The sequence below is a fragment of the Rhinatrema bivittatum genome, chromosome 6 (assembly GCF_901001135.1).
Source record: "Rhinatrema bivittatum chromosome 6, aRhiBiv1.1, whole genome shotgun sequence".
NCBI lineage: Eukaryota > Metazoa > Chordata > Amphibia > Gymnophiona > Rhinatrematidae > Rhinatrema > Rhinatrema bivittatum.
In genome coordinates this window covers 198720414-198732394 of record NC_042620.1, presented here as the reverse complement: position 1 = coordinate 198732394, position 11981 = coordinate 198720414, and the positions used below count along the sequence as shown (strand labels likewise).

The window sequence follows — 11981 nt, the reverse complement described above, 5'->3', positions numbered from 1 at the left end:
CGGAGCGACGAAGCAAGGTGAGTCACTCTGGGGCACAGCGCAACAGGAAACTGGAAGGCTAACTCGATGCAAGGCAAAGACTGGATGGCCGCGGCTGGCTTATCAAGGCTGTGGCGTTTGACGTCAGGAGTTGGGCGGAGTCACCACTGGCGGGAAACGGCATAGAAAAGCGCCCAAGTGGCGCACGCGCGCGCTTAGGGGCCGGGCGTCCATGGGAGACCTCGCAGCGGCGCGTCCCAGCGGGGATGCCAACAAACAGGCCGCAAACCAGGCCTCTGGAAGCGGGAGCAGGTCCGGGAGCCTGGAGGTAAGGGCCTGGCCACGGTGCTCGCGGCCAGAACTGCAACAATCCCCACATGCCCATGTTTTGGCAGAAGATACTTGCTTCAGGGGAAAATGTTAAAATAATACTGATACAATGAGTTGTCCTTAATTCCAAATAATGCTAGATCCTGGTGGCTGTGACAGTTCAAATGCTACTCAAAGATGTTTCAAACCATCACCAGAGTGATGATATAATCTCTATGTGGTCCCAGTTGATAGTTCACTTTGCAGTCCCAGACTCCCCGTATGAAACACATTTCAAAATGAATGCATAAGGTGAAAAGGACAGAAATAACAAACCAATTGAATTGTAGAAGTCAATATTTATGTTTTTCTAAAAAGATTTCTCTACTACTACTTGTTTAAGGACTCCTTTCACGTCCTTATTTCTTAGAGTATAGATGAGGGGGTTTAGCATTAGTGTTATCACTGTGTAGCACACAGAGGTTCTTTTGTCCTGCTCAGGTGAAGAACTTGACCTTGGTCTCATGTACATAAATATGGCAGACCCATAGAATAAAATTACTGGGAGGCACAAGTAGAAAAGGCCTTCCGCTTTTCATCAATCCTTTGGATTTTCTGGATTGTGGAAATAAAATAAAAATAAGACACAAAAATTAAAGATACTGGGATCATCACCTACCACACCTACCACAAAAATCACAATTTCATTGGCATGGGTATTGGTGCAAGCAAGTCTTAGTAATGCAGGCACTTCACAGAAGAAATGGTCAATTTGGTTGCGTCCGCAGAAAGGTAACTGCAAAGTATAAGCTACATGAACCTCTGACAAGAGAAATCCACTGATCCATGTAACAAGAGCTATTCTGATACAAATGCCACTGTTCATAATGATTGCGTAACGCAAGGGATTACATATTGCTACGTAGTGGTCATATACCATCACTGCCAGAAGGGTACACTCTGTTTCACCTAAAAAAAGGGAGATATACATTTGTGCTGCACACTCATTATAAGAAATGTCTTTCTTTTTGGACAAGAAGTCTGCCAGCATTCTGGGAACAATAACTGATGTGTAAAAAATATCCACAAAGGACAAGTTGCAGAGGAAAAAGTACATGGGTGTGTGGAGATGATGATCCAAATTGATTGCCAGATAAGGATATTTCCTGCCAGCGTTATTATGTAAATATTGAGGAAAACCACAAAGAGAAATATCTGTGTTCTTGGTTGACTGGAAAGTCCTAGTAGGATGAATTCAGTCACATAGGTCTGGTTTCCCCATTCCATGACATTCACTGTGTTGTATCTGCAGGTATAAGGAAAGGAATCAAATATTATACTAAGTAAGTTAATCCCTATTATACTATGTGCTGTGCGCATAATGGTACATCTGAGGTTAAGAAGTCAGGGATTTCTGATATGATTTTTATTCTGTCATTGATTATTAAAGTGACTGTAGGCAAGTTGCTTTGTCTTCTTGTACTTCAGTTTACCAATCTGTGACTAAATAACAATTAAAAGAATATGATTTTATCCTCTTCTTTCACTTGGCAGCTGCCATACAGGTTACAAGACAGGATATGTATCTCCAGAAGTGTCTGCATGAATGTTTCAAGTTACAGTCCCCATCTCAAGTTAATTTGACTGTGCCTTATGTTAGATGTCTCATGCTGAAGAGCGTACAGTGGGCAGGACTCCATTTTAATAAAATTCTGCAAGCAATATTACAAGGCCACTCTGTAAGTTCTCAGTGGACATTCTAGCTTTATTATAATTATCATCCTCCTTATATACTGTTTCTACATAGAAAATGTATTCCAAGCTTTGATTACAAAAAATTGCCTCAAGACTTAAGTTTGAGTTATTAATGCAAGCTATGCAACACATTTCTCTACCTAGCATATTTATTAAAGATAAGAAGAACTATCATTCTTCCTTAATCTCTGACACCTTGAGCAAGGCTTGTTGCCATGGTCTGCTATGAGGAGAACATACTGAACTGGTAGTCTTGTGATGAGGTAACTCAGAAATCTTGATCTGTTATAATGAGCTAAATTGAACTGGAATGTACAATCACAGGTTCTAGGACTGACCAGATCCTCTACACAGCCAAGTCACTCTTGAACTTGCAGCTCTTGGAGTAAGCAACAGGGAAAATTTCTGGTGATCCACAATTCCAGATGCATGTCCTAGTAAGCTTACCTTCTTTAATGGCTGTTAAAGCTCCACTCAGCCACTAGCATATTGACTCAGCAGGAACCAGCCCTAGTTGGTTGCCCTTTGAGCTTCTCAGTAGTCATAACTTCTTATTAATTTAATTAACTCTGTGAACCTGTTTCCTAAAGCTTTCTTCTGGCTTGCTACTGGGTTTGTTCTTGCCTCACAGCCTGGACCCTTACTTTGTGGACAATCTCTTTGCTCCTGCATTTATTTATTTATTTAGAAATATTTATTTGCCATATAATCCAATGATTATGGTGGCTCACAATGTAATATCCAAACTTCAAACACTTCCCTCCTGGACTACTTCCCAAGAAAGAAAAGTTAGGTTGGCCGTCATAGTTGGTGATTTGATTATTAGGAATGTAGACAGCTGGGTAGCCGGTGGGTGTGAGGAACACCTGGTAACATATCTGCCTGTTGCAAAGGTGATGGACCTCAAATGTCACCTAAATAGGATTTTAGACAGTGCTGGGGAGGAGCCAGCTGTCGTGGTACATGTGATTACCAATAACATAGAAAAATGAGGGAGTGAGGTTCTGCAAGCCAAATGTAGGCTCTTACTTATTTTATTTATTTGTGTGTTTTTATATACTGAAGTTTGGTACAGGCCTTCACTCCGGTTTACAGGTATAACAACAGTTTAGAGTAATAACCATAACAGATAATGTTTGTACATTGATAACAGCAACATAACATTTAACAGTGGTAACATTTTGGGGAAAGGGGAGTCTTTTCCAAAGGGATGGGCTCCATCTTTATCAAAGTGGAACCAGGCTGCTGGCGCTAACCTTTAAAAAGGAGATAGAGCAGCTTTTAAACTAAATCAAAGGGGAAAGCCGACAGTTGCTCAGCAGTGCATCGTTTGGAGGGAGTTATCTTCAAAGGATACTAATGACGCATTAGAATTAGGGCATCCCAATAGAGAGGTTCCAATAATAAGAAAAGTAGTCCAAGTGTCTATAATTAAATATTTAACTGAGCAAAAAGATTCCAATTTATCCCTGTCAACTGAAAAGCAGAATGTTAATAAAAACAAAAAACACACTTTGAAATGTTTGTATGCTAATGCTAGAAGCCTAAGAAGTAAGATGAGTGTATAGCAATGAATGTTGACATAGACCTAGCTGGCATCTCAGAGACATGGTGGAAAGAGGATAACTAATGGAATAATGCTATACTAGGGTAAACATTATATTGCAATGATAGAGAGGAGCAACGTGGTGGTGGGATAGTGCTTTATGTCCAGGATGGCATAGATTCCAACAGGATAAAGATCCTGCAAGAGATTAAATGCACAATCGTATCTTTATGGGTACAAATACCTTGTGTGTTGGGGAAAAGTATAGCAATAGGAGTATACTACCATGCACCTGGCCAAAACGATGAGATCGACAGAGAAATGCTAAGAGAAATTTGGGAAGCTAATCAAATTGGTAGTGCAGTAATAATGGGAGATTTCAATTAACCCAATATTGACTGGGTAAGTGAAACATCAGGACATGCTAGAGAGATAAAGCTCCTGGATGGAATAAATGAGTTATGGTTATTACTGTTCAGGAACCAACAAGAGAGGGAACAATTTTAGATCTAATTTTCAGTGGAGCACAGGATTTGGTGAGAGAGGTAATGATGGTGGGGCCGCTTGGCAATAGTAATCATAATACGATCAGATTTGAATTAATGACTGGAAGGGGAGACGGTAAGTAAATCCACGGCTCTAGCACTAAATTTTCAAAAGGGAAACTTTGATAAAATGAGAAAAATAGTTAAAAAAAATCTGAAAGGTGCAGCTTCAAAGGTTAAGAGTGTGCAACAAGCATGAATATTGTTAAAAAATACCATCTTAGAGCATAGTTCAGATGTATTCCATGCATTAAGAAAGATGGAAGGAAGGTCAAATGATTGCCAGCATAGCAAAAAAGTGAGGTGAAAGGGGCTATTTCATCCAAAAGATCTTCAGTCAAAAATTGGAAGAAAGATCCATCAGAAGAAAATAAGATAAAGTATAACCATTGACAAGTTGAATGTAAGACATTGATAAGTCAGGCTAAGAGAAAATTTGAAAATAAATTGGCCATAGAAGCAAAAACTCATAATTAACATTTTTAAAATATATCCAAAGCAGAAAGCCTGTGAGTGAGCTTGTTGGACCGTTAGATGATTAAGAGTTTAAAGGGTCACTTAAAGAAGATAAGGCCATTGCGGAAAGAATAAACAAAATTTTCGCTTCAGTGTTTACTGAAGAGGATGTTGAGGAGATACCCATTCTGGAGATGGTTTACAAGGTTGATGATTCAGATGAATGGAACCAAATTATGGGGAACCTGGAGGATATAGTAGGCCAGACTGATGAAATGAAGAGAAGTAAATTGTCTGAACTGGAATGGTATACACCCCATATTTCTGAAAGAACTAAAAAATGAAATTTCAAACCTATTAGTAAAAATATGTAACCTATCATTAAAATAGTCCATTGAACCTGAAGATTGGAGGGTGGCCGATGTAACCCCAATATTTGAAAAGGGCTCCAGGGGAGAACTGGGAAACTATAGACTGGTGAGCCTGACTTCAGTGCCAGGAAAAATCATGGAAACTGTTATAAAGAATAAAATCACAGAACATTTAGATAGACACGGTTTAATGGGACACAGCCGGCATGGATTTACATATGGTAAGTCTTGCCTCACAAATCTCCTATATTTTTATGACGGAGTGAATAAAAATGTGGACAAAGGTGAACCAGTAGATGTGATGTATTTGGATTTTCAGAAGGCATTCGACAAGGTCCCTCATGAGAGGCTTCTAAGAAAACTAAAAAGTAATGGGTTAGGAGACGATATGCTTTTGTGTTTACAAACTGGTTAAAGGACAGGAAACAGAGAGTAGGATTAAATAGTCTGTTTTCACAGTGAACAAATGTAAAGAGTGGCGTGCCTCAGGGATCTGTACTAGGACTGGTGATTTTAAATACATTTATAAATAATCTAGAAAGGGGCACGATGAGTGAGGAGCTTAAATTTGTGGATGACAGAAAATTATACAGAGTAGTTAAATCACAAGCAGAATGTGATAAATTACAGGAAGACCTTGTGAGATTGGAAAACTGGGCGTCCAAATTGCAGATGAAATTGAAGGTGGACAAGTGCAAGGTGATGCATACAGGGAAAAATAACCCTTGCTGTAGTTATACAATGTTAAGTTATATCTTAGGAGTAAACACCCGGAAAGAGATTTAGGCGTTATAGTGTATAATACATTGGAATTATCAGCTCAGTGTACCGTGGCAGTCAAAAAGACAATCAGAATGTTGGGAATTATTAGAAAGGGAATGTTGTATAAAATGATGGATGTCATAATGCCTCTGTATCGCTCCATGGTGAGACCACACCTGTGTGCAGTTTTGGTAGCCACATCTCAAAAAAGATTTAGTTGCACGGGAGAAAGTACAGGGAAGGACTACCAAAATGATAAACGGGATGGAACAGCTTCCCTATGAGGAAAGGCTAAAGAGGTTAGGACTGTTCAGCTTGGAGAAGAGATGGCTGAGGGGGGATATCATAGAGGTCTACAAAATCATGAAAGGACTTGAACAGGTAAATGTTAATCAGTTATTTACTCTTTCGGATAATGCAAGAACTAGGGGGCACTCCATGAAGTTAGCTAGTAGCTCATTTAAACCAAATTGGAGAAAATTATTTTTCATCAACGCATAATTAAGCTCTGGAATTCATTGCCAGAGGATATGGTTACAGCAGTTAGTCTAACTTGGTTTAAAAAGGGTTTGGATTAGTTCCTAGAGCAGAAGTCCATAAACTGCTATTAATCAATAAGGATGAGAAATTTGGGATCTATTCACCTAATTTTTGGGTACTTGTCCAGTACTTGGGACTTGGTTGGTCACTGCTGGACACAGGATACTGGGCTTGATGGACCCTTAGTCTGACCCAGTATGGCATATGTTATGTTCTTACTGTTGTGGTCCGGAAGTGGATCCTTGGGCTGACCGACGAAGAAGGACGGTCGGGAGGCAAACACATGCTGCTGGAGCCGAGTCTTCACCTGGAAACCCGTGACCCCCCCAGAGGAGCTGTTGGAGCCCGGGTCGCTAGGACTCAGGTGGCTTCACCCTGGAAGCCCGCGGTCCCCCCAGGAGGAGCCCGTAGGGACCCGGACCGCTGGGACTTAGGAGAACGGCTGACGTGGATGGAGACCAGAAGTGGACCAGGATCAGAACAGGTCACAGGAGACAGAGGCGAAGAGGCGGACCGGAGTCAGGACAGGCAGCAGAAGTCAGAAACGGTGAGGCGGACCGGAGTCAGGACAGGCAGCAGAAGTCAGATGCGAAGAAACAAACCGGAGTCAGGACAGGCAGCAGGAGTCAGAGGCGGTATGGCGGACCGGAGTCAAGACAGGCAGAATCAGGAACGCAGGAACAGACGAGCAGGGATCTGGATCACTGGGACAGGCAGGCAGGAAGGCAGGTACTGGATCACAGGGACAGGCAGGCAGGCAGGAACTGGATCACCGGGACAGGCTGGCAGGAAGGCAGGTACTGGATCACTGGGACAGGCAGGCAGGCAGTAACTGGATCACCGGTACAGGCTGGCAGGAACTGCAACTAGAAACTCAAAGAGCGACCGCGTTGCAAGGCAATGAAGGAAGTCAGAAGCCGAGTTTAAATCCCCCTCGGTGTCTGACGTCACTTTGGGGGCGGGTTCGGCTCTTCGCGCCAGAGGCCCTTCAAAGGACTCCCTCTGCGCGCGCGCCCTAGAGGCAGGGCCTGATTCTCCCGACTGCGTCTCCCTCGTGGGAGCGCCGCGGGCTAGGCCGCAGCGGCGAAATCGCGGGCCTTGCTGTCCTCCCGAACCGGAGCCGGAACTAGGTAAGGGGCCGGTCGTGAGGAGTGCGACCGGTACCGCAACAGTACCCCCCTCTTACGCCCCCTCCGCAGGGGTCCGGGTTTTCCGGGGTTATCGTGATGAAACTGGGTCAGCAAGGACTTGTCCAGTATATTTCGAGCAGGTTCCCAAGTGTCCTCCTCGGATCCGCACCCCTCCCAAGCCAGGAGATACTCCCAACGACGGCTGTGGAAGCACACGTCCAATACTTCTCGTACCTGATAAGTGGGTTCTTCATTCGTGGAGGCCGCCGCTGCCTCAGGACTTGGACGATGGAAGCGGGAGACTACTACGGGCTTCAACAGGGATACGTGAAACACGTTGTGGATGCGAAAAGAGGAGGGAAGACGGAGCCTATAGGACACCAAGCCAATCCGTTCTGCCACCTGGAAAGGGCCACAGTATCTGGACGCTAACTTCCGCGACTGTGCAGGCAGGTGGAGGTTCTTACTGCTTAACCAGACTTTGGTGCCGGGCAGGAAAATCGGTGCCGGGCACCGATGGCGATCTGCGACCCTTCGCGCTTTGTCAGCGGCGCTAGAGAGTCGTTGCTGGATAACCCTCCACAGTCGGTGAAGTTGAAGAGCCGATGTCTGCGCTGCAGGTGAGGGAACAGCAACAGGAAGTGGCACTGGCAGTCTGAGATGACAACCGAAAACCGACTGGAAGGGAGATTGTCCGGTAACCGAGTGGGTGTGATTATTGTACTCAAATTCGGCCCACGGAAGGAGAGAGACCCAGTTGTCTCTCTTTTCGGAAATGAAGCTGCAGAGGAAAGTCTTGAGGGAGCGATTCATTCGCTCGGTCTGTCCGTTGCTTTGGGGATGAAACGCTGTGGACAAGTTTAACTGTACCCCGAAATTCCTGCAGAGAGTCCGCCAATACTGAGCCGTGAATTGCGGACCCCGATCGGACACAATACTCTGTGGGAGACCGTGGGCCCGATAGATGTGTTGCGTGAAGAGGAGAGCCAGCTCTGGTGCTGAAGGGAGTTGGGCAAGGGTACCAGGTGGACCATCTTAGAGAAACGATCTACGGTGACCCAGATCACGGTGTTTCCCTCTGAGGGGGGTAGGTCAACCACGAAGTTCGTGGCAATGTGGGTCCACGGCTCGGTGGGTATAGGAAGGGGCTGTAAGAGACCCCAGGGCCGACCGCTGACTGGCTTTTGTCTGGCACACACTGGGCAGGAATTAACTTATACTCGCACATCTTGTCGTACCTTGGGCCACCAGTAATAGCGATTCAGGAGGTCTAGAGTCCTGTCTCTGCCGGCGTGGCCTCCTGTGAGGGAGTCATGGGCCCACTCTAGAACTCTTCTGCGGTCCCTTCGAGGAACCACCACTCTTCCCTAAGCGGAAACGCTGGTGCTGGCTAGGTAGATCTTGGCTGGATTGATGATTAGAGATGTGAATCATGTGATCGATCGTCTTAACGATCGATTTCGGCTGGGGGGGAGGGAATCGGATCGTCGCGGTTTTGTTTTTGTAAATATCGTGTAAATTGTAAATCAGGGGAGGGTGGGAAAACCGGCACACTAAAACATCCCTAAAACCCACCCCGACCCTTTAAAATAAATCCCCCACCCTCCCGAACCCCCCCAAAATGCCTTAAATTACCTGGGGTCCAGAGCGGGGGTCCCGGTGTGATCTTTTACTCTCGGGCCTGCAGTGCGTTGTAGAAATGGCGCCGGCGCTACCTTTGCCCTGACAGGTCAAAGGTAGCGCCGGCGCCATTTTGTTTTTTGTCCCCCGACGTCAGGAGCGTAGGAGATCGCTCCCGGACCTCTGCTGGACCCCCAGGGACTTTTGGCCAGCTTGGGGAGGCCTCCTGACCCCCACAAGACTTGCCAAAAGTCCAGCGGGGGTCCAGGAGCGACCTCCTGCACTCCTTCCACCACAGTAAAGGCATAGTCCTAGATTGCGGTGGCGTCGTTTCTCTTCTGGAGACAAGGAGGTCCTTCCCAATTGCATGGGCTCTTCCGTAGAGGATTCAGGAGGAGCGCTGGTACTCCGGGGACCCAAAGTTAGCGGTCTCGAGAAGGCCGGGGCCAGGGAAGTCATTCGCCGTGGAGGGCGTCCCTCCTTCGCTCTCTGCTGAAGACGGCGATCAATGCATCCTGCGAGCTCAATGAGTGCGTTGAGGTCTTCCGGGAGGTCCCGAGCGGCCAGCTCGTCTTTTATCCTAGCTGCTAGGCCTTCCAAAAAGATTCCTCGGAGGGCATCGTCACTCCATCCAACCTCCAGCGCGAGCGTACGGAACTCCAGCGCGTAATCCGCCAGGGTCCGAGTTCCCTGTCGAAGCTGGAGCAACTCCGAAGTTGCCGAGGTCTGGCGTGCAGGCTCGTCGAAGGCCGACTTGAAGTCCTCTACAAACCTATTCAGGTTACTAAGGGTGGCATCATTCTTCTCCCACATAGGAGATGCCCAGTTCAGGGCCATTCCGTCCAACAGCGAGAAGATGTAAGCCACCTTAACTGCATCCATAGGGAACTGGTTGGGCAATAAGGCGAACCGCATGAAGCACTGGTTCAGGAAGCCGTGACAAGCCTTTGGATCCCCAGCGAAGCGTGATGGTGCCGGAAGCTGGGTGGGGGCGTGGAACGTCACCACCGGCGCAGGTGTCGGTGCTGGTGCAAATGCAAGAGGCTCAGCGTCCATGCGGGTAGCCAGACGCCCCACAGTGGCTGCCAAAGAGATCCAAGACCTGTTGTTGTTGTACCAGTCATAGAGCAGGACCTGGAATGGCCTGAAGGCCAGCGAGGTCTGCCGGATCCATGGCCTTGCAAACTGTTGTGGTCCGGAAGTGGATCCTTGGGCCAACCGACGAAGAAGACGGTCGGGAGGCAAACACACGCTGCTGGAGCCGAGTCTTCACCTGGAAACCCGTGACCCCCCCAGAGAAGCTGTTGGAGCCCGGGTCGCTAGGACTTAGGTGGCTTCGCCCTGGAAGCCCGCGGTCCCCCCAGGAGAAGCCGATAGGGACCCGGACCGCTGGGACTTAGGAGAACGGCTGGCGTGGATGGAGACCAGAAGCGGACCAGGATCAGAACAGGCCACAGGAGACAGAGGCGAAGAGGCGGACCGGAGTCAGGACAGGCAGCAAAAGTCAGAAACGGTGAGGTGGACTGGAGTCAAGACAGGCAGCAGAAGTCAGATGCGAAGAAACAAACCAGAGTCAGGACAGGCAGCAGGAGTCAGAGGCGGTGTGGCGGACCGGAGTCAAGACAGGCAGAATCAGGAACGCAGGAACAGACGAGCAGGGATCTGGATCACTGGGACAGGCAGGCAGGAAGGCAGGTACTGGATCACTGGGACAGGCAGGCAGGCAGGAACTGGATCACCGGGACAGGCTGGCAGGAAGGCAGGTACTGGATCACCGGGACAGGCTGGCAGGAACTGCAACTAGAAACTCAAAGAACGACCACGTTGCAAGGCAATGAAGGAAGTCAGACGCCGAGTTTAAATCCCCCTCGGCGTCTGACGTCACTTTGGGGGCGGGTCCGGCTCTTCGCGCCAGAGGCCCTTCAAAAGGACTCCCTCTGCGCGCGTGCGCGCGCGAGTCCTAGAGGCGGGGCCTGTATCTCCCAACGGCGTCTCCGTCGTGGGAGCGCCGCGGGCTAGGCTGCAGCGGCGGAATCACGGGCCTTGCTGTCCCCCCGAACCGGAGCCGGAACGAGGTAAGGGGCCGGTTGCAAGGAGCGCGACCGGTACCGCAACACTTACTATATAGTATTAATTGGCTATATAGGTGTATTCCTTCAGTTTTATTATGTGAACGACATCTTAGAATAATTTGTAGACTAGTTATATCCCCTTACCATGCAGAAGGTATGGTTCAATATCACAAATAGGATACAGAGATGTCACACAACAAAATTTTGAATTTCACAAATATGGACTTTGTCAAAATGGGGATGTACCTGGAGGAAGAACTGGAAGACTGGGAGAAAATGGATGAAGTGGAATTACAGTGAGCCAAATTAAAAGGAGCTATTAAAAAGGCAACAAATCTATATGTAAAGAAAGTATAAAAGAGTAAGAGGAAAAAGAAACCAATCTAGCTCTCTAAGGAGGTGGCTGAAAAAATTAAATAAAAAAGAACAGTATTCAAGGAGTATGCAGGATCCCAAAAAAAGGATCACAAGGAAGAATATCTGTTAAAACTGAAGGAGACAAAGAAAGAAATCAGGAAAGCAAAAAGTTGAGCAGAAGAATTGCCAAAGATGTAAAGAAAGGAGACAAAACATTTTTTAGATATATCAGGGAAAGAAGGGAGGCCTGAAGTTGTATAGTGAAATTGAAAGGTGACAAGGAGCACTATGTAGAGAGAGATGAAGAAATGATGGAAATATTAAACAAATACTTCAGTTCGGTCTTCAGTAAAGAAAACCCTGGAGAAGGGCCGTTGCTGATTGACAAGACCGTAGATGGAGATGGGGTAGATAAAAATCCGTTTACAGAAGAGAATGTATGGGAAGAGCTAGGAAAACTAGGGCCAGATGAGGCTCAGGATACTGAGGGAGCTCAGAAATGTGCTGGCAGGTTTGTTGCATGACCTATTCGATAGATC

The 11981-nt window shown here is 46.8% G+C and overlaps 1 pseudogene; it reads right to left on the bottom strand.

Moving 5' to 3' along the window:
* Positions 1-658: 658 nt before the first annotated feature.
* On the bottom strand, positions 659-1575 carry LOC115094673 (annotated as a pseudogene).
* Between the last annotated feature and the right edge of the window lie 10406 nt (positions 1576-11981).